The 23,856-nt window shown below is 41.3% G+C and overlaps 1 protein-coding gene and 1 pseudogene across 2 annotated transcripts in view; both read left to right on the top strand.

Annotated features, from left to right (window-relative positions):
• The window catches only part of Cpq (carboxypeptidase Q), a 369,164-nt gene that overhangs the window by 11,210 nt on the left and 334,098 nt on the right, over positions 1-23,856 (top strand). The window contains exon 1 of one of the 2 annotated variants that reach the window (XM_027431533.2): positions 4,783-5,072. The exons of the other annotated variant lie outside the window; for it this stretch is intronic. The gene's annotated coding sequence lies outside the window, so the exon portion shown is untranslated. Of the gene's footprint in view, positions 1-4,782; positions 5,073-23,856 lie in introns of those variants that run through there. 2 annotated transcript variants of the gene reach the window in all.
• LOC100752916 lies at positions 21,555-21,960 on the top strand (annotated as a pseudogene).

Below are 23,856 nucleotides of genomic sequence, written 5' to 3'. Positions count from 1 at the left end.
TTAAGGCACCTGCCCGACAGAGCATGCTAGGTTAGCCTTGTCTGCCTCAACCTCAGTGAGAACACGCTCATTCTCCTACACTTGATGGGATCATCTAACAAAAAAGTGCTTACAATAAAATGCCGAATAGCTCGTGTGACCCTTTGAGTATCGGCCAATCAAAACAGAAGAAAACAAGTAGTAGTTTTACTTACTCTTTGAAAACTCCATTCATGTGTGATCATTCCCACCTACCTCCCCTTCAGCGAGGGTTCACATTGCACCAGATTCACGTCTTCACCCTCACGATAGGGCTGTTGTTTATATCCAGCATCACTAGCGAGTGTCAGGCCACATATGCAATACACAATATGTGTATTGCAACCCAGAGTAAAGGAATTTAAAGTACAGCCTTTTCAGAATTAGTCTCGCTTCACATTATTACAAGCTCGAAAATTCTTGAGCAATAATAAGTCAGGAACCAGATATATGAAAATCACAAATTTTAAACTATTTCATTTATTTATTTTAAAAACCATTGTCCAGAAAGGCACTGCCCCTGAGAAAATCCACACCACCTTTGCTATTAAAATTATATTCGCCAGCTTCCATGAAAATATTTGTCATTGAGTCTGCTCTTTTAGATGCTCAGTAGCATCTGGATATTAGTTAATATTGAATATTTTTCTTCTTATTAGGCATTTTCCTTTCATGATATCTTTCAAATATGAAAGCCGTTTAATTTTTTAAATTACACACTTCCTTGAAGATGCACTTCGTTGTTTTCATCTGTGTGGTTACACATTTGTAAATTTTTACTTTTTGTATTTGAAAATTATTTTTTATTTTATCCTTTGGTATCTATTCACATTGTTTATGCTGCTGGGTCACATTTCATACAAGTATACGATGCCATGTACTTCTTTGTATTTCTCTGTCTTCACATTAGTCTTCTTTGTGCTACTAAACAGTTTCATTTCTATTTTCATATGTGTACACATGCAGGATTTTATGTATCCATGTAAAATCGAGGGAGCATAGACAAGAGAATGCATGCAATGCCTATTTTTCTGAGAATTAGCTTAGTATACTTAGCTCCAACTATATCAGTTTTCTTGAAAATGACATAATTTCAATATTCTCTATGGCTGGAAATGTCCCCCCATATATATATATATATATATATATATATATATATATATATATATAATGTTTTTATTAGTTCTATTGACAGACACATGGCATGTCCCCCCATATATATATATATATATATATATATATATATATAATGTTTTTATTAGTTCCTCTGTTGACAGACACATGGCATGGTTCCATAAGTTAGCTATTGAGCATAGTGTTGAAATGAACATTAATGGGAAAGTTGTAAATTTTAATGTAATATCCTACGGACTTGGAGATTCGGGCTTAAATTTTGTGACTGGTAGTTTAGAAGATACCATACTGTCAGTGTATTTTAAAGGTATACCAACATCTTCTAACAGATAAAATAAATAAATAAATAAATAGTGCTGGATTTCGGGGGCTGGAGAGAGGGCTCAGCAGTTAAGAGCACTGACTACTTTTCACGATGTTCCAGGTTCAATTCCCAGCACCCACATGGAAGCTTACAACTGTCTGTAACTTCAGGATCCAACACCGTTACACAGAAACACACACACACACAGGCAAAACACCAATAAAATTTAAAATAAAAAAAATGTAATTGCTTGCCGGTGGTTTCATTTGCCTTTAATCCCAGCACTCGGGATGAAGAGGCAGGCAGACGTCTGTGAGTTTCAGGCCAGCCTCATCTACAGAGCAAGTTCCAGGACAGCCAAGGCTACACAGAGAAACCCTGTCTCAAAAAAAAAAAAAAAAAAAGTGCTGGATTTGGTTCTTCTGGGAAAACTAGAAGGCTAATCAAATAATTACAGAATAGGATGTTCAAAATCAACATTGAGCAATTCTTCTGAAAACAGGGCCACCATCCACAATACTCTTTATTTATTTGATTTTAGGTGGGGTAATTTGTCTTCGTTACTTTAGTATGAACACTCAGTTCTATCACCAATAGAGTCACTGTAGTTAAGAACAGCATTATCACAGGGTTTAGACCAGCTCACACATTGGTCTTGATTTGGGTGACAGATATTACCATCTAGGGTTTTCTATGAGCTTAGTGCTTTATGTCAAACCTGCTGTCTTCTCTAGAGCTGTTCACTTCTGGGACTAGAGGAATGGGTGGTTACTAGGATTATTATTTCACCAATCTGCTCTCACTTGGCTTTGCCAATCACCTGTGCCATACCCTTGTGATATTCCGGTCAGCTCAGAACTTAGAACAAGCCCGTATTTAGTGCCTATGGTAGGTAGTGTGTCAGACATTGTTTTCAGTACTCAGAATGTAGTGGATATACTATATGTTGGTGAATATTTGTCTATATAAATAAGCATAACCATTTTATTAAGTGTATTAATGAATTTTAAGAAGCTGTGATAAAAATACCAAAGAGAACAAACTAAAAGAGGAAGAGTTTATTTAGTTACGGTTTCCAAGGATTCAGTTCACGGTTGCTTGGCTCTGTGCACTTGGACATAACATCATAACAGCAGTGAGAAGCATGAAGAAGAGGAGGCAGACAGGAGTAGAGAATGTGGAAGGAATTATGGGTATAGCCTTCAAAAGCATGCACAGAGTGATTTGGTTTTTCCACCTGCTGAAGTTTCCAAAATCTCCCCCAAGCTAAACCACCAGCTGGGGACTAAGTGTGCAAGAAGAGAGCTTGCGGTGGGGACTGTGCTGACCCAAACGATAGTAGTAAGGTAAATGAATGCATCGGATGGCATATGGCTTAGTAGGGGGTGTGGATGTAGCAAATAATTCTAGCATGAAGTAAGCCCAGAAGAGAGTGGTAGCCCAAAGAATGAGCTCTGCTTCCAGTGGTTTGTATGAGCCAAGTTCAGAGCTACCAGGGTGTTTCAGTCAGAGAGAGCAGTGCTAAGAGCTGTGGGGGTTATCCTGATGTCACTGTGTCAGAAATTCAACAGTCCTGAAACAGATGGGAATAAGATGAAAACCAGTGTGCGTGTGCGTGTGCGTGTGCGTGTGCGTGCGTGCGTGCGTGTGTGTGTGTGTGTGTGTGTGTGTGTGTGTGTGTGTGTGTGTGTGATTACAACAGAGGGGTATGAAAGGAGTAATTAACTTCCATCAGCTAATGGGGAGGCTTCAGGAAAAGGGACCAGCATAGTATTTTTCGTAGACGGACTCTGAAATCAAGTCAGCTCAGTTTAGAATATTGACTTGGACTTCACTGGTTGTGTGGCTTGACCTCTCCAGCTCACTGCTTCCTCATTTGTAAAGGGGGAATAAGAATAATGCCTAGTTCCCAGGGCTGACAAACACCTAATGTCTTAGTGAAAGGCACCCAATGAAAGCAAAACTCCTCTTATTAGTATATCGGAGCCGTTGCTGGAGCACACTTTCAGCCCGAGAGCAACAGCTGGAGAAGAGGCCGGGAAGTAATGCACCAGACACACCAAGAACAAGCGGCTGCTGAGACAGTCTATGGGCTGGTGTGTATTGGTTCATGATGAGCTAAGTACAGAAGTTGAGGGTTAGCAGCTAGAAATGTAAGGAGGGCAATGTTTTACTTGTTGCAACCTATATGCATTTTTTCCTTTTAAACAAAAACTAGAGTTTGTCATTTTACAGTTTTTAATTTACCTTTGATAGATTTTTTATTGCATTTTCACAAAAATAACAGTCATAAGAGATTGGGACTAATACAACTTGTTCTTCATCCAAGATGGTTTCAGAGAAATGTAACCAGGTGGTGCTGGATATGACCTTTTGTGGAAAGGTCAGCTAGGACGGTGTTGTGAAGACATTTGAATACCCCACAGAGGTGATACCTTGTGGAACACAACAGGACTAGTAAACGTTTAGAGGGACCATTATCCGAGAGTTGTGTGCACATAGATAAAAGGACTCTGAATGTTCATTGGGTATGTTTGATTTTTTTTCCGGTTTTTCTAATCATGTGCGTTTCTTCTTTTCCTTTCTTTCTTTCTTTCTTTCTTTCTTTCTTTCTTTCTTTCTTTGTTTTGGTTTTTTGTTTTTTCTTCCTCAGCATCTCGCTAGGCAGCCCAGGCTGGCCTGGAACTCATAATCCCCCAGCCTCCATCTTCTGGGTTCTGAGAAACACACACACAGACACACACACACACACACACACACATACACACACCAGCATGCCTAAGTTTTTCCTGGGTGTGAGTGGTTAAGAGGAGAGGCAGGAACTGAGAACTATTTCACCAAGACAACTTTGGTGAGAGTCTGGCTAAGCAAAGGAATTTGGACTTACTAAAACACAGAACATTAAACATATGTGCACACATGCTTTGTGAGTAGTAAAGCATGTTTCTTTCCTAAACAGACAAAGGACTTTCTGATCACCTAGTTTGGATCATGTCCTCTGACTTCCACAGTCATCTCCTCTATTATAATCCTACATACAGCCTTGCAGGAAGGGAAAATATAGCCAAATAACCTGATGTGTGTATGTATGTATTATGTATGTATGTATGTATGTATGTATGTATGTATGTATGTATTTTTAAGACTACTAGCCCTTGCTAAAGTCTCAAAGTCCTGGGAGGTTTTCTTGCCTGCTCGGTCTCCCGAGTGCTGGATTATTACCAGCATGGGAAAAACAGTTGTTCCCCTGGGAAAGAGTTCCCAGCACAAGGTTTCCAGAAGCCAGGCCGTGAGGACCCCACTTGGTCTAAGCCAGGCTCAGGGCGACAGACACCCGGGTTAAAGCCCAGGCCTCAGGCCTTAGAAAGGCGGGTTGCACCATCGCCACAGGCCACTGGCAGGGGCGACCCCTCGGCTCTCCAAGGAGCCAGGCTTGCAGACCCAGGGCGCACGGGCCGGGGGTGGGGCGGTGGGCAGCTCCCGCGGCCTCCGAGGTTCTTCCTGCTTGCCCAGCGCGTCCGGAGCAGCCTTCCCGTTCCCGCCCCCGACGCAACCCGGTCGTCTGCAGGCCTCACCCGGGTGCGACCGCCGCTGCTCCGCAGTGCCTCGGGACCAGGTGCGTGCGCCCGGGCTGTGGGCAAGCGGCTCTGCCCGGGAGGCGGGCGGGCGGGCGGGCGGGCTGAGGCCAGCAGGCCTGGCTGCTGTGAGCATCCTGATAGGGCTGCAGAGCCACCAGCCAAGACCTGGGACTGCCTCCTGTCACACTGAAACGCGGAGGCAAGCCCAACGCTGGCGCCTGTCACCTGTAGCCCTTCCCCGAGGGCCCCGTCCTGGCCCTGCCCCTCATCTGCCCAGCAGTGGCCTTCAGCCCCTGTCTGGATATTCTTCTCCCAGAGGCTTCACCCGGGTAGGGTGGGGCGCTTTGGGGGTTTCTTTCACTTTCTACTTCGTTATCTCAATTAGAGCGTGGTGGAAAAAAGCTCCCTTTGTGAGCTGCCAGCGTCTGACTTTTCACACCTAATAGCACCCAGTAACTAATAAGTGACCATGAAGCAGAATTGAATGAATTAAATGGACAAATACATAGGAAACAGAGCAGAGTCCATATATGACTGACACAGTGCATATGAAGCGGAGGCGCAGGACACGCAGGCTTTCAATTCTGTTTTCTTGGAGTTTTGCACTCTCTGACTGTGGTTAATTGAGAGGAGTTTGGTTCTGTGTGGTTGTGAAATTATCCCCAGACCCCCGAACCCTATTGCCGACCTTTGTTGGACTTGAGTATACTTGTTTGCTTAAAACAAAATATACCCGAGCCGTTTCTTGCTTGTAATTTGTTCTCCCCTGCTTTTGGTTGTGAGGCATCGCTGTCGCTCTAATGTTTAATGTATTTCCAAAGTGCAAAGGGAGAGCAATGTCACACTGGCTTGTCTGTAAAACCAGGCGTTTCCTTTGAGTCCGAGACTACGAACAATGTCTGTTTTCCTCAGACACGGGCTGGCTGAGTTGCAGGTGAATGAAGAAAGCTAATTATGTCCCAGCGAGGAAAAAAGTAATTCATCTGTGTGCACAACACATAAAGACTGCTTTAACACAGTTGTCCACTGCTGCAGTTTTGTTCCCCAGATCCCAGGTTCCACAAAAACAGGGTGACCCGGGCTGTAGAGATGGCTCAGAGGTTAAGAGCATTGCTCTTCCAGAGGACCGGAGTTCAATTCCCAGCAACCACATGGTGGCTCACAACCATCTGTAATGAGACCTGGCGCCCTCTTCAGACCTGTAGGTAGAACATTGTAAATATAATAAGTAACTCAAAACAACAACAAAAACCACCCGGGTGACCTTAAGTTTGTCACTTGATCTCTAAGTGTCTCTGTCTCTCTCCTGTGTCTCTCTCCTGTGTGTCTCTCTCCTGTGTGGTGTGTGGGGTGTGGTGTGTGGGGTGTGGGGTGTGGGGTGTGGTGTGTGGGGTGTGGTGTGTGGGGTGTGGTGTGTGGTGTGTGGGGTGTGGTGTGTGGGGTGTGGTGTGTGTGTGTGTGTTGGTGGTGTGTGTGGTGTGTGTGGTGTGTGTGGTGTGTGTGGGTATGTTGGTGTGTGTGTGTGTGTGGTGTGTGTGGTGTGTGTGGTGTGTGTGGTGTGTGTGTGTGTGTGGTGTGTGGTGTGTGTGGTGTGTGTGGTGTGTGTGTGGTGGGTGTGTGGTGGTGTGGTGGTGGCTGTGTGTGTGTGTGGTGTGTGTGTGTGTGTGGTGTGTGTGTGTGGTGTGTTGGTGTGTGTGTGTGTGTGTGTGTGTGTGTGTGTGTGTGTGTGTGTGTGTGTGTGTGTGTGTGTGTGTGTGTGTGTGTGTGTGTATGTGTGGTGTGTGTGTGTGTGTGGTGTGTGTGTGGTGTGTGTGTGGTGTGTGGTGTGTGTGTGTGTGTGTGTGTGTGTGTGTGTGTGTGTGTGTGTGTGTGTGTGTGTGTGTGTGTGTGTGTGTGTGTGTGTTGTGTGTGGTGTGTGTGTGTGTGTGTGTGTGTGTGTGTGTGGTGTGTGTGTGGTGTGTGTGTGGTGTGTGTGTGTGTGTGTGTGTGTGTGTGTGTGTGTGTGTGTGTGTGTGTGTGTGTGTGTGTGGTGTGTGTGTGGTGTGTGGTGTGTGTGTGTGTGTGTGTGTGTGGTGTGTGTGTGTGTGTGTGTGTGTGTGTGTGTGTGTGGGTGTGGTGTGTGGTGTGTGTGTGGTGGGTGTGTGTGTGGTGGGTGTGTGTGGTGGGTGTGTGTGGTCAACACTACGTGTCTTCCTCCAGGGTTTTCTTCCTTAAACTATTGAGACAGCATCTCCATGACTCCAGAGGTCACTTAGTTCAGTTGGCCAGTGAGGTCCGGTGCTGGGGTCACAGACACACACCAGTGCACCTGGCTTTGACATGGGTGTTGGGTCCTTATGCTTGCCTGGTAAGCACTTTGCAAACTGAACCATTGTCCCATCACCTGCTTTTTTTTTTTTTTTTTTTTTTTTTTTTTTTTTTTTAAATCTCCAAAATGACTTTACTTCGCCAAACTTCTTGAAGTTCTTTGGTTGAAGGTGAAGTTTTGAATGATTTCATGGGATTCTGCATACTTCCTCTACTCTGTTTGGGATTCTGTGAGTTTTGCCTTGCTTCCTTCTCTGCGGATTACAGCTCACTTGCTTTCTTTACCGCACTGGCAGGCAGAGCTTGGACCTTCCATTGGTAGAGAAAAGAAGGTATTCTCTTCTATGCTGTTACAGGCTCCCAGGCTGGAGCTCAGTTGTTTCCAGTTAACCAGGTCAGATAATGCCATGATTTCCAGCAAATCATTTTGTTATGAATTTTTGTCATAGATCACACATTTTAGAGCTGGAAGGACCTTGGATATTTTTATAGGACACTTAAAAAAGCATTTTATCTAAATATTAAACTATTTCTTTGCATACTATGTTTAACAAACACATAGTCCAAAATAAAATCCATGTTAACTACTTATTTCAACTGTATCTGGTAAATGTTTTACTTGGTGAGAAACACTGACTTTCTTATCCTGTTTTCCCAAAGAGCCCATCGTGGGGTCATGTGTCATTTCAAATATGAAATGTTCAAGGTTGATATTTATAGTTCTCTGGCCACACACTTTGCTGTTTACTTAAATTTCTTCCTTATATTCCCCCACTTAATTCTCACCACAAACCTAAGAGCAAGGTACAACTGAAACTCCTTTTGACCTTATTGACAACCCTGATGACCTGAGTTAAATCCCTGTTGTGGAAGGAGAGAATTGATTCTGCAAGTTGTTCTATGATTTCCACATATTCACCGTGTGTGTGTGTGTGTGTGTGTGTGTGTGTGTGTGTGTGTGTGTGTGTGTGTGCACTAAATGTAATAAAAATTGTCAGCCAGGTTTTGTGACTTACACTTGTAATTCCAGCACTGGAGATGCTTAGGCAGGAGGACTGCCGTGAATTCAAGGACAGCCTAGGCTACCCAGTGAGATATTGTCTCAACAAGAAAGCAAAAACAAAACAGAAAACTAAATGAAAATGTTTGCATTTCACTATGATTTCACACTTTGAACCTAAATACTCGTGTATCCTAATAATTTCTACTCACTTAGGGAATTTAAAGTAGGTGACACTGAGGGTTGTCATTGGTGAACAGTACTTAAGGGCACCATGACATCTAAAAACGTGTGTGTGTGTGTGTGTGTGTGTGTGTGTGTGTGTGTGTGTGTGTTTGTGTACTAACTAGTTTTGTGTCTCTGGTGAGAGGTTGCTTGCCATCATCCTCATAGGAAACTGTGGGAATGCAAGATGGGCTTGCAGGACCTTTATAATTAATTGATGAGAGCAAAAAACGTGGCCTATAAAATAAGTGGAGATTTATTTTGCATCCTTTTGTCTGTCAGGTCTAGCCTCATGGAAGGCAGAGACCAATGGTAGCTGCCTGCAAATCTGAGAGCCCATGCCAGTTTGATTTAGCTCAGGAGGTGATGCTTTCTGCCCTGGAGGCTGGTATGATGGAATAGACTTTCCTCTTGCTCACAATATTATGAAAAAAATTTAAAGCAAAACTTTTATTACTTGCCCTGGAGCTAGAGCTTTAAAATGTACTTTCTCCCCCCACTCCCACTTTCCCTAAACCACTTAGCTTTTAAAAACCAAATAATCCATTCATGTGCTTGCCATTGTTGGATTGTTAGTCCTTTCTCTTCATTTCTGCATGCTCCTTCCCTTCTTGGTTCCTTCTCCCCTCCCTCCTCTTCTGTTTTCCCACCCTTCCTGTTTTGTTTTAACCCAATTTTCCACTCTGTACTCCAGTTGCTGAGGAACTCACTCTGTAGCCAATGCTGCCTTCAAAATTGCTGCAACCTACCCTTGCCTCTCAGCCTCCCAAATTCTGTGATTATAGGTGTGAGCCACTCCGTTCAGTTCTGGGCTCTTCTCTGTATTATAACAAAGTAGTAGGACTGACTGGTGTGTTTCTCTTTAGTTACTGTTTTACTCAGTGAATATTAATATCCCAACAGTTTACTGAGTGTGTGCCATATGCCAGATAAAGAATAGAATACTGAGCTTGAGCAAGAGCGTGAACTACCACATATTTAATTATGCCAGATGGTGATGCCGGGTAGGTGTAGTGGCTTGTCTATAATTCCAGGGGTTGGAAGACAGAGATAGGGGATCCCTGGGGCAAGTTGGATAGTGCCTGTGTGTTCCAAAGTTGTCTTTGCTGCAAAGCTTTACCTCAATGAATAAGGTAGAGAGATGGAGGAAGATTCTGGGTATCAACTCTGAATTTCTACAGGCATGAACATGCAAACATACACACGCAAGCACCCATACCACACAGACACATGCAAAAATTTACTGTATTTCACTTTAATGCCTATATGAATTCAAGGACCATAGGAGTTTCTGGTTTCCCTGTGTCTGCCCACTATAGGGATGAGTTTACATGCATGACTTCTCCTGTGGGTCCTCTTCATGGTCAGGCTGAGGGCAGCATCAGAGCTACACTTGTCTTCCTATTTTCAAACTGAGTGTTATGTTGCTCAATGCCTTACTTGTAGATGCTTGCCAAACAGTAAAGGTAAGTCGAAGCGTTGAGCTGAAATTCATCGTGTTCAATCTATTTTAGAAGGTCTTTAATGATCCAGAGATTGAGAACCAAACCATCCTCTTAATACTTGATATCTAAGTCTTCACATATTATATACATGGGATCCACAGTGTCATAGGCATATCTTACCTTAAGCAAATTCAGTACTACTCATCTTGACTTCATCCACACTACCTACCATTGAATGATTGTTCACTTTATAAAAAATGTTATCTGCATGATTGTCCAGTTCATAAAAGGATCATCTTCCTTGCTTAAGGTCAGGGAGGGGGAGACTGGCTTCTGGGGACAAGAGCAGCAGAAGAGAAAAGAGAGAGACATACACACAGAGGCAGAGAAAGACAGAGACACAAAGAGAGACAGAGAGAGGCAGTGCTTTTACACTGGAGACCGCGTTGCCCTGAACATATCATTTGATTTTCACAGGCTCTAAATACCACCTTTCTTGAACATCCAGTGCTGAAACTAGGAATTCTTCCAGCCACTGCCTTTCTCCACAGAGCTCCTGACTCTGCTGACCTCCAAATACTGTCTGCTTTAGTTTTCCACCTGACGTGGTTGGCAGAGTTAGAGGGAGCATACAGCGAAAAGTTCCAAGGCAAAGCAAGGCTCTGAGATAATAGATGTTGCCATGGACTAAAAGGTTGTGAATTGCTTCCAGCCATAGGAGCTGAGACAAAGTGTAGGCACCTTAGTTTTAAAGTTTTAGTTTATACAAGAAAGATACAAGTATCCAGCTGCAACTTCTTCAGATTGTTCCAGCAGCAACAGAGCTTACATGGAAGAGTTATTATTATTATTATTATTATTATTATTATTATTATTATTGTTATTATTATTATTATTGGAAAGGGAATGGAAAAGCGGGAGGGGAAGGGGGAAACTGGCTTCTGGGGACAGGAGCAGCAGAAGAGAAAAGAGAGAGGGAGAGAGACACACACAAAGCAGAGAGAAAGAGAGAGACAGAGACACAAAGATAGACAGGGAGAGGCAGAAAGAGAGGAGAGGGAGAGAAAGAAAAAGAAAGATGTGAGGTGGGCAGGGCGCCTTTAAAAGGGAATACAGTGAATGTGCACAGGTGGTGCTCTTAGTGGCTGCAGCTGAGGGCGTATCCTGTCAGAACTTCAAGGGCAGAGCGGTACAGATGCCTGAATACTAACACCTGATACTACTACACCAAATCACACTCAGTTGGTCTTGTCCCTTGCTAACAATTTGTCAGAGACTTTATCAAATGTTCCGAAAAAATGTCTCCTAATGAAATACAATTTCTCCCTTTTCCTTTGTTATCCGTCCCCCTCTGCCATCCTTCACTCAGTGCAAAACCTTCCAATCAATCCCTTTTCTGCAAAGGAAGATCCACCTCTCTGTCAGCATCCGCACCTCAGATACTCTCTTATTTGTCTCTTGTTAACTGATAAAGATGAGAAGAATTTGCAATTCTGTTGCCATTAGAAGAGCAGTTACTAGAAGAGGAAGCTAGTTCCTTACCTGTGTTCTAAGAAAACCCTTTACTGTGTGTTTTTTTTAATATTTTAAATTTTATTTAAATTAGAAACAAGCTTGCTTCACATATCAATCCCTGCTCCTTCTCCCTCCCCTCCTATCCTGTCCCCTACAGGGACAGGCTTGAACCACCATGTCCAATAGTTTCACTCTCTCAGTGACACCCCAGTCTCCAGCCTTTCTTCCTTCACTGGCTCTGACATAAGGATTAGAACTCCACCTAAAATACGATAGACAGTGATTAGTCAAGTCTGCTTTTTTTTTTTTCCTTTTCTTTTACTCCTACCTGCTCTGTCAAATAGATGTGTCATTTTAGACTGGAAATCTGTTGTAGGGTGGCAACAGCCTCCACCAAGGGCCCTCACAGCCGTACTACAGGGTGTATACTGGAGACCCAACTTGAATGTTCCACAGGTGTAGCTATCCCTGTTCTGCCTGAATACCCTCTCATTTTGTAACAATTACTCTCACTAATGGAATCTTCATCTGCTGATTTATGCAATACAAAAGCCTCAAAAGCATTTTATGCTTTATTTTCCATATTTGCCTGTTATTAAATCATGCCCACTTTATAATTTCTAAGAGTATCTCAAACAGCCTTGTTTCATGTGGCTCACAGCAACATGATCCTTTGTTCTCCTGGCTCTTTCCACCCCAGTTCTTATAAAACATTCCTGCTATAGCTACTTTCTTTTTTAAAAGTCCAGTCATATTCCTTCTTTGAAGAAAATGTAAAAGCCAGGTAAAGGGTACACATCCATATAATCCCAACACTTAAAAGGCTAAGGCAGGAGAATCTCAGGTTAGAGACCAGCCTAGGTTACCTAGAAAGACTGTGTGTCAAGAAACTAGTACAGACAAAGGTTCTGTTAAGTCTGGTACCCCAGCCCTTTAGCCCCAAATAAACACATGGACGCTGTATTAATTATTAAACTGTTTGGCTGATGGCTCAGGCTTCTTATTGACTAGCTCTCTCTTAATTATTAACCCATTTCTATTAATCTATGTATTGCCTTGAGGCTGTGGCTTACTGACAATCCAGCATGCTATTCCTTCAGCAACATGGCATCTCTCTGGTGGCCTCTCTCTCTCTTCTCTCCAGTATTCTCCTTGTCTGGTAGCCCTGCCTGTACTTCCTGTCTGGCTACTGGACAATCACTGTTTTATTCATCAACCAATAAAAGAACCATATATACAGAAGGACTTCCCCCATCGAACTAGGGAGTGGGTGGGATGGGTAACCAAGGTCTAAATAGCTTGGCATTCAGGAATCCTTTGTGGTACACATCTCATCCTCTCTGCAGCTGTGCTGGATACCCATCCCTCTAGGAATGCAGTGCCTATGTTCACCTCTTTCCCCTTGCCTTTGTGGTTCCCTTTTCTTTCCTGTGAGCCTTTTGGCCTTAAAACACACTTGAAAAAAAAAAGTCCAACCATTTTACAAAATCTTTCTAAATTCTAGTCACATCTCTTTCCTGGGAGAATAAGTGGCCACTACTTTCACATCACCCTGTGATGGTGGGTTCTGGGCATCCAAACTCCAGTCCTCATGTATGCAGCAAGTATTTCCCAAAGCAAAGGTCATTTCATACTGTTAAGATATAAATTGTAAGAAAGGACTATTTATAATTCTTTAAGACTCATCTGGGAGACAGACCTCCAGGCACACCTGTGAGGGATTATGTAGATTACGTTAATTGAGGTAGAATACACACTATAGCTGTGTGCTCCCCCATTCCAGGGGCTGGAGTGATGGTTTGCCTCAAGCTATGCCATTTTATAACATTCTATAATAGATTTCATCCTTGAACTGCAAGTCAGAATAAATCCCATCTTTATTTGAAATTCTCACAGCAACATAAAATAACAAGTACATACATGATTGGCAGATATCCAATTATTTATTTATTTGTGTTAAGTGTAGAGAGGTGTTAGTGGGGTATATAGGGGGGGGTCTTGCAAATGTCAAGGTGAATGTAGAGGTCATATATTGAGATTGAATGTTTTCGTCAGTGACTATCTTTGTTTTGTAGACAGAGTCTCTAATTGAGCCTGGAACTCACTGATTTTTCTAGACTAGCCAGCAACTACCCATGACCCTCTTGTTTCTGCCTCTCTACTAATGGGATTATGGTAGAAACATCATTTGTGGCTTTTTACATTATTGTTGGAAATCTGATCTCCGCTCCTCTTCACCGTAGTTGCTTTCTGATCATCCCAAATGGTGGGTACATCCTTCAGCAAGACCAGGGCTCCAGGAACTTCTCACTTTTCGCTGTACTGTAGTCTAGACTCATCTTCCAGCAGCTCTTCAAAGTTGGCATTTCCATGTTCCTACCTGCTTCCAGCTCCAGTGACTGTGGCCCAAGAAAGTAAATCTTGACTATGATTCTGGATTTGCCCATCTCTTAATCTTCCAATGTTGGTTTGCCCTTTAGTCCTCTGATAAGCCAGAGAAAGTTGTTGTTTTTGAGCTTGTTGGCTTCTGTTTGTTGCCGTAAGGACAGGAACAGTGACTTGCAAACATTTTATGTTGCAGCTTAAAGTGGAGGTCCTGGCAATGCTGGGATTAAGTTTCTTGTTTGTCCTCATGAGACATTTATCCCTACACTTGACTTCAGATTTCTCTTCTCTGCTTTTCACGTCACCATTATGCAAGAGTGGTAGATTCTCTTCTTTAGTTAAATACTTTTAATACATGACAAATGTTCTTAATGTATATATTCCTCGGGCTGGAGACATATCTCAATGGTTGAGAGTACTTGTTGCTCTTACAGAAGACTGAGGTTTGATTTCCAGCATCTGCACTGAGTGACTCATAACCACAAGTAACACTAGCTAAAGAGGATTACCTATTCGCACGTGTGAATGTGCAAGTGCATGTGTGTGTGTGTACACACACACATAAAAATAATGTTATTCAACATCTAACAATTTCACTTAAGGAATATGTGTGGTAACAGAAGATAAAGCAAAAACAATATAAAAATTGATAATAATTTTATATTCTCTACATTGCATGTTTTAAGGCAGACCATTAATGACCTAATGCTTAGAAATTCCTCAGTGCTCATTTGTTAATATCCTTTTTTAAAAAAAATTCTGCCCATCAAGCACTGCTTCTCTGTAGCTCACCTGTTACAGTAGAAACTTGCCTATTAGCTGAGCTTCTAGGCAATCTTTCCCTGGGATTGGGATTAACAGAATCATTTCTCAGAAAAGTCAAGATTTTAATTCCAAGAAAGGAACTGGGATCTGTTGCTAACTTTTTATTGATGTCCAAAAGCTACTGAACATTCCTCCCTACATTTTTAGAGATGGAGCAAACACCTTGCAGCTTATTTTTCTGATTCCTTTTCTAAATCATAACAAGCAGTAGTAAGATTGGCAGGGGAAGGACTGATGTGTGCCCATGTGGGAAGGAGGATTCTGCTTTGAAAACACAGATGGGTCTTTGGATGTGGAAATTTTCAAGGCTCCAAGAGCCCTGAAATGTCGTTAGAAGCTGAATCCAACAGAATAAACGGGAGGCTGTTGGCTGGCTTGGCATTGGAGCCTGTCTGGCACAAACTACACTGTGAACAACTTTTCAAACATTTGCATCTGCATACATGACACTGAATTCTCAAAATGTCCAATTAAACACTTGTCAATGGGAGAAATGTTTGCTTCCTTGGAAGCCTTAGTGTCAGCCTTGGCCTCTGTTATGGAAGCAATTTTAGCTGAAACTGTTGTGGGTTCTTCCTCTCTGGACTTGATCTTGTCTTTCTTCAGACAAAGAAAGCCCTTGAAAGCAGTGGAAACTGTGTCAAGTTGCGGGTCATAGAGCCAGGTTAGGTAACTAAAGAAAATACCCAGGCAAAAAGCCCTTTTCAAACCAAAGAACACTCTAGAGCTTTAATTTCTTTGGTTTTTAAATTGCTTGTGCTTTAAGTGTTTTAGAAAATAGTTGCCTCTGAGAAAAATAGAGAAAGGCAGTATTGACATCTTAAATATATATACTTGTCTATATAGATTTGTTTTTTTGAGACAGAGTTTCTCTGTGTAGTCCTGGCTGTCCTGGAACTCACTTTATAGACAAGGCTGGCCTCAAACTCACAGAGATCCACCTGTCTCTGTCTCCTGAGTGCTGAGATTAAGGGCATCTGCCACTACCACATGGCTTAAATATTTAAAAAATATTTAAAACATCAATAAAATAAATAAATATAAATAAAAAGAAAATAAAAAATAAAAGATACTTTAAATATTCTCAGCAAACATTTCCAGAAGCATCAGTGGTTCATTCCTGTCCTTGTTGACAGAAATGACCAATAAGTGTCTGTGATGGGAACAGCAGTGAACTCAGAGATAGCAGAAGAATATAGGAAAAGAATCAAGAAAATGTTTGTTTCATCTTTGGAAATGTTGTAATATATTAATGGAGGAAAAAAAATCTCAGAACCAAGTAAGCTTTCTTATTCCCATGGCATCCATTTCCTAATCGATAAAATATATAATAACATCAAAAGTATCAATGGTTGTCATCACTATTAAATAACAATGTTTATAAACCACTTTAATTATACTTGGCTTTCCTTCTAAGTGGGATTTTACAAATACTAATTACCATACCATTGAGTCACGAGATGCTTTTTGGACTGACAAGGCTTACACATGCCTGTGTGATGAAGGAAAGGAACAAAGGATAGTGGGAAAAGAACAGATATTTGGAGCAATGTGGACCAACAATTTGGCGTCAGGACACCTGGTAGGCATTTCCTTCACTGGGTGAGAGCCGAGAAAGCAGTGTGTAGATGGAGATGGGGTTAGAAAAGCTTTGAGGATGAAAAAGATACAAACCATCTCATGATTGTAAAACTGTCCCCTCAGTTATGAAGAGGGTAGCTTTTTCTGAGCCTGGGGGAGAGAAGGGGTAGGGTTTGGGCTTAAAGAGAGTGGAAGAATTTGTAGCAGCTGCTGTAGGGGAATCTGATAGGTGTCAACTGAAGATAAAGAGAAGGGCTGCCCAGCAGTACAAAGGACACAGCTGGGGTCAGCCACTTAGTTTATGTGCGGCATGGTGATTTGACTGTTGGTAGTAACGCTGTGTGCCCTGGAGCATGTACAAGGAGAATCCAGTGTTTGTTCTGAGGAAAGTGAAGGAGTGTAAGAAGGCAAGGCAGGAGGATTTTAGGATGCTAATGAAAACATTGTTAGAGTCATTAACCGCCAAATGCACTTGTGACTTAATCTGACTCTGAAGTGATGGATAGATGGGTGATAGAGAGACGGGAGGCCGAGATTCTTCACTCAGCCAAGACCCGGATGGTAGCTGTGCCTCTCCTGCTAAACAATGGATAAAGACAATGAACACAGATCACTTTAAGCGTGAGCAAAGTGCCAAGTCCTCTGTATGATAACCACCTTTTCCTCGAGAACCTTTTTGTCAGTGACACAACTTGGGTAATTTAAACTGATGTTGTGAGACACGTTGAAGGAGGAAAGGATAGGGTGCGAGGACATCGAAGAAAAAGATACTCAACCCGCACAAAGGTCAAGAAAAGCATCCCCGAAAACAAAGTGATTGCTCGGGGTAAGGAGATCAATGAAAGGAGAGGAGAAAGCAAGTCAACAGAGCATGGGGTTGATTTGGTCAAGATATATAAAGCGTTACCTGGACAGTGGTGACTGATAGGAGCTATGCGTGATTCTGGGTCCAGACTCCAAACAGTCTGATAGGGGCTGACTTCTGTTGCTGTAGCTTCCATCTCATGGCTCAGCCCGTCTTGCTTCTTTATACTCTGAATACAAATCCCTGGTACATGGTGGACAGAATTCTAATCCTAGTCACGCTACCAAAAACTGTTTTTATTTATGACACCCACATCCTTTAAATAGAGTGTTTAACTTTTATTCAGGTGTAGGGAGGACAACAGAGGAAGAGACACCTACCATAGAAAGTATGGTTTGTTATAGTTCCAAAGAGGGTCAAATGGATCAGAGCAGGAGTAAGGGGAGGATTACCCTAACGATAAAAGTCAAAGCAAAAGAAAAGAAAAGCAAACCTGAACATGAGAAAAGAAGAAAATGCAGTGGATAGTCACAGGCTATACCTACAAGTCTATTTCTAACAGGATGTCTGGGGCCATGTTGGTTGGGTCTTTTGCATTATATAGTTTTGCCTTGTCTTAAGAATTGGCCTAATGGTTTTCTTTTCTTCATTTGTGTAGTCCCATATAGTCCCCCAAAAGGAGTGTTTAAAAGCAATCTGGATCTTTAAAGCTCCCCAGTTCCTTTAACTAAATAATGGCATTTTTCTACATGCTTGCAACAGTGGCTATATTCTCTACCCCTCCATCAACTTTTATATCTTATGAAATGTCTTCCACATTTCCCTCTCTTTTTAGCTTCTCTTCTATTGATTTAAAAAAAATACAGAAGAATGGGTTTTATTATGACTTTTTCATATACATGTATATAATATCCTGTTGTACCTTGCTCATATTTATTTCCCTACTACCCCGTATCTTTTCACTGGTCTCCTTCCCCACCCCCCTTTCAACACACACACACACACACACACACACACACACACACACACACACCCTTGATGAAATATGTATTGCATATATATGAAAAAATCATACATGGACTCAGTGATTAAGAGCACTGGCTGATGTTTCAGAGGACTTGAATTCCATTCCTAGCACTCACATGACAGCTCACTAATGTCTGTATTCTCAGTTCCAGGGAATCTGACACCATTTTCTGACCTCATGGGTGACTACATGTATGTGTCTCACACACACACACACACACACACACACACACACACACACACACAGATACACAGACACACACACAGAGTCAGAACACTCATACACACAAAATAAAAATAAATATTAAAAAGAAAAATGTTTAAAAAAGAGAATGCACAATATTTTGCCTAATCATAACTTCCAGTTCCATCAATGACATAATGTCATTCTCTTTTGTGGCTGAATAGGACTCCATTGTATATATTATATATACCATGTTCTTTATGTAGTCATATGTTGATGAGAATCTCAGCTGTTTTCATATCATGGCTATTATGAATAGTACTAATTTAAACATGGATATGTTTGTATCTTTGCAATATGCTGACTTACTTATATACCTTCAGGTGTATGCCCAAGAGTGTATAATTATGGATTATATGACTTTTCATAAACAATACCATGAAGTAAAGGCAGCCTTCTCAAATGGTAGTGTTGAGCCATCCCACAGCAAACATATGATCCTGATATGTTTCACATATTCTGTGGAAAATTTGAATGTACCATGGACTTCAATGGAAAATTATAAAACTTAATGGAAAAACATGGGACCAACATTGAGAACCTAGGCCTAGGCAAAGAGTTTTTAGACTTTACCCCAGAGATGAACTATACATGACAAATTGGTCAACTGGAATAATTAACATTTATAAAGTTGTTGCTTGAAAAATCCTGCTATGAAAGTGAAGGTTTAAGACAGATTGTTTTCCAACTACTTAGAAAGGCCTAGGTAGCAAGAATATAGAAATTATCAAAACTCAGAAAGTATATAATTAACCAATTTGGCAAGTCACAAGAAGATACCTAGGTAGAAAGTAAGCTCTTAGAAAGAATCAATGCCTCCACACACCTGTCAAAATGGCTGAGACTATATAAAAAGAGGGGTGTCAGTTTCAAACACTGGCAAGGGTGTGTGAAAATGTGTGTCTCCTGTACACTTGTATACAATCATAGAGCCATTCTCGAAGGGTTGCAGTCCTGCTCTTTCCCTTCCTTCCTTGCTTTCCCCCTCTCTCCTTCCCTTCCTTCTTTCCTTTCTTGCTTCCTTCCTTCCTTGTATTTTTGGGGACTCACATATATTAGACAAGTGGTATGCCATCAAGCTATATCCCCAGACCAAGATTTAAATTAGAATGAAAGCCTATATTCCATGTTCACTGTGTTAGTATTTGTAATAGCCAAATTCTGGAAACAAGACAGATGAATTACAATGGCATAGGTATACCATAGGTTAATAAAACCTATGGAATATATATCCTGTGGAGTAAAAGTCAGAAATAAGAAAACCAGATTATATAGACAATAACCTCAATGAATTTCTAGGAAATTCTGCTGACTTGAAAAAAAGCTAGCCCTCAAATATTATGTGTAGGATGCTGTCTACATTATATTTTCACATGACAAAATTATAGAAATAGGAAATCAGAACGTGGCTGTCAGGACTGAAGAAGTTGTGGGGGATTAAAGGGGTAGGTAAACATAAGGTAAATATAACTTTAAAAGAGCATCATGAGAGCTTTGTGACACTGGAATATTTTGTATTCTGCCTGTCTCAGTGGCAGTATCCTGCTTTGAATATTATACTACAGTTTTGCAAATTTTACCCTGGGGAAAACTTCAGAGAGGATTCATGAAGTCTCTTTGTAGTCTTTGTGTGTGTGTGTGTGTGTGTGTGTGTGTGTGTGTGTGTGTGTGTGTGTGTGTGTGTGTGTGTGTCTACAGTGATCCCAAGATAAAACTGTAATAAGGTTTAAGGTGTAGTTCAGTGACAGAGAACTTGCCTAGCATGTGTGAGGTCCCATGTTCAATCCCTGTCACATAATAACAACAAACTCTCCAAAATCTGACAATAGAAAAGAAACCTGTGTAGTGTGCTTAGGTGCAATTTCCTTCCCTGTAGCTGCCTTTTAAATCTTCTTTCAGCTACTGACGTACTGGCTTATAAACACTTATTCTGAAATCCTCCTCTGTACATAATACTACAGTGGTTAAAACTATTAGCAGTAAAGTATAGGAACATAAAACTTGAGTGCATACAAAAATGTTCAATTATTTGTGCATATGTATGGAGGGCGTGTATAAACATGTCTAAGACCACAGGCATGCCTCTACTTTTTCAGTATTTATAGTGCTCTGCTGTAAATTATATGGAGCTGTAGTGTAAAGTGGCATTCGAAATGCTCTTCAGTTCTTAACTTGCCAAGAAGACTATCCTCTCTACCACAGCACCAACCATTGTATTGCCAAGCTATGTGGATTATACAAAATAGAAGAAGAAGAAGATGAAGAAGGAGAAGGAGAAGGAGAAGGAGAAGGAGAAGGAGAAGGAGAAGGAGAAGGAGAAGGAGAAGGAGAAGGAGAAGAAGAAGAAGAAGAAGAAGAAGAAGAAGAAGAAGAAGAAGAAGAAGAAGAAGAAGAAGAAGAGAAGAAATGCCCTAGCTAAGATTGGGCAGCTGCAACAAGGAACTTACCAGTTTGTAGTTTGTTTCAATGCATTACACTTCAAAGAAGATTCCTCCAAGCCATCCTGGTGTTGGGATGAATGAAGAATCCTGAGGAATCTGCAACTCATTTCTGTATTTATGGAGTACAGAAAGGTTTAACATTTTTTATTCTTCCTCGTTTCCTTTAGTTTGCCTGTAGAATTTCTTTGAAAGACTACTTTCATGTGTTTGGATTTGAGGAAGAATGGAAACCTTGGGACAGCTAAGAGCTGTTTATGTTGACTTCACTAATAGTTTCCTGGGGGCTTACAGAAACATAGATCTTATCACCCTTGAGCTTTACAGGGTTCTTGCTGATTAAGTTGGGACAAAAGAGGATTTCCTTTGTAATAGGGCCACATATTTATACAATGTCCAGTGCCAGCTTACTATGTACCAAAAATGAAACTATAAAGGCAAAACTAAAGCTTTGTGGACTTACCATTCATGAAAGCGCATTTTCACAGAACACAAAGCAGTAGTTAGCAGATACTTTGTGCCTTCACAGGGTTTTGCCATTCCACGGAAGTACACAAAGGGTATATTCTTGGGGGCTGTGTACTGGATTGCCAGGCACTGTGGGTGCAGCCATGGCACCCACAACTTGCCTGAAGCTGTTCTTGGTATTGAGGATACAGAAGTGAAGAGAACTTGACTTCTTCAGTGTTACCGGCAGGGTTACTGCCATCTCATTTGTGGCATTATGGCTGCCCTCCTGCCTCTGGTGAAAGTCAAGATTATCAAAAAGAGGACCAAGAAGTTCATCAGGCACCAGTCAGACCGATATGTCAAAATTAAATGAAACTGGCAGAGACTGAGAGGTATTGACAACAGGATGTGGAGAAGATTCAAGGGCCAGATCCTAACGCCCAACACTGGTTATGGGAGCAACAAGAAAACCAAACATATGCTGCCTAGTGGCTTTGGGAAGTTTCTGGTCCACAAAATTTCAGGGAGCTTGAAGAGCTGCTGATGTGCAACAAATCTTACTGTGCTGAGTTTGCTCACAATGTTTCCTTCAGGAACCGGAAAGCCATCATGAAAGAGCAGCACAGCTGGCCATCATCATTAATCCCAACGCCAGGCTATGCAGTGAAGAAAATGAGTAGATGACTTGCATGCATGTGTTATTTATTTTTAAATAAAAGCACAACACTGGAGAGAGAGAGAGAGAGAGAAAGAGAGAGAGAGAGAGAGAGAACCTGACATTCATGTCTTTATAGAAATTCTATTCTACATTGTGAACAGAGATGATAAAATAAATGTATGAGTTAGTTTGTGTGTGTGTGTGTGTGTGTGTGTGTGTGTGTGTGTGTGTGTGTGTGTGTGTATGTATGGTGTGTGAACACGTGTGGGGAGTTCACATTAACATACATGTGGGGAAGCTAATATGTGCATGCATCTGTGTATGTATGGGGTGTGGAGTGAGATGTTATCCTGGGTGAGCATGTGTGTAAGGTAAACTAGGCATGTTTATGTGTGTGTGTGTGGGGGGGCAGTGGAGAGAGATGTTACATTGTAACAAAAACTTACTCTGCTTTCTAAAAATCATTTACTTTACCAGATACAATGTAAGTGGCTATAGGGGATCAGTTACAGAAGACATTGTAGTATGTCAACCATTAAAAGTTTCAACATGGCAGCATAGATATATATCTTTCTTGTACTAGAAAAACTAGTTGGAAACAGAACGTTTCGGAAGAGAATTATTTTAAGTAGAACTGAAGTTTGTCTATTTTCCGAACATTTTGTCCTTTCCTTAGTGATATTGTGAGTAAAATACTTTCGTGGTTTCCTTATACTATTTAATAAGTTTACGAATTTACATCTCATTAATGTCAGATCCATAAAGTAGAATAGAACAGTATGTATGGTCTTATCTCTAAAGTGTAAACTTGAGGATGAAGTAAATGTTGTTGTTTACAAAGACATTTTTCCTTGATCATTGCTTAGGGAGAATTCAAACTATGGAGAACTATCCAGCACTCCTAGATAAGAAAGACATCCCCATGCTTCTAGATCAGTGGTTCTCAACCTGGGGGTCACGACTCCTTATCAGATATTTACATTATGATTCATAATAGTAGCAAACTTACAGTGATGAAGTAGCAATGAAATTATTTTATGATTGCGGTCACCACAACACGAGGAGCTATATTAAGGGGCGTAGCATTAGGAAGGTTGAGAACCGCTGCTCCAGATACAGGACCGTCAGCATTCTGTCCAGCTGTACATACTCAGGTTATCACTTGGCATAGTTGCTCTAAAGAGGAGAGAGATTCACACAAAACATGAAAACACCTTGTTTTATTCTTGAAAGAGGCGCGGGGCATTCCTGCCGTACTCTGATATGTTACCTCCCATAAAACTTTGGGAATTTTATTTTTTGTTTTGGGTAAAATGCAAAGTAACTTTGAAAAGCAGTTTATCTTTGGATGTGAAGGAAGAGAAAACTCTTTTGATGTTTGGTAATGGATTGGCTTAAGAACAAAGTAATTTAAAAAAAGTGGTGGAATTTTTTTTGTCATTTTTTTTGTTTTGGCCTCTTTTATAGGTCAAATTCACACTGAAAATTGAAAACAGGAATGTTCTTAAGGGCTGGGTTTCGTCTGTCTGTCCCATGAAGGGGACGTCTTAGGAAGAATAGACAAGTAGTGCACATTTCCTGGAGAAATGAAGAAGATAAAAGAAATTGTATAAAGGCTTTTACATTTTCAGTTTCCTGCTTTGCCATCTTCAGCACACAACCTTTATCTTTCATGGCTATTTCTTTCTGGTCGCTCTTACAGGCAAAACTTAGCATGTAACTGTATCAAGACACAGAAAAATGCTGCCCACTCTTTTCTTATATTTCATCTTAAGAGCAGAGAAATAAGTATCTCCCCCATGGGTTCATTGGCCAGAACTGAATCATGTGTTCATATAAAAAACAAAACACCCAGTTAATATCATGTGGTATAAGAGCCACCAAGACTTGTGGAGATTGCTCAGTGGCCACTCTATGG

The sequence above is a fragment of the Cricetulus griseus genome, chromosome 10 (assembly GCF_003668045.3).
Source record: "Cricetulus griseus strain 17A/GY chromosome 10, alternate assembly CriGri-PICRH-1.0, whole genome shotgun sequence".
In the NCBI taxonomy this organism is placed as follows: domain Eukaryota; kingdom Metazoa; phylum Chordata; class Mammalia; order Rodentia; family Cricetidae; genus Cricetulus; species Cricetulus griseus.
The sequence above is the reverse complement of the archived record's forward strand: the minus strand, read 5'-3'. Positions and strand labels throughout refer to the sequence as shown.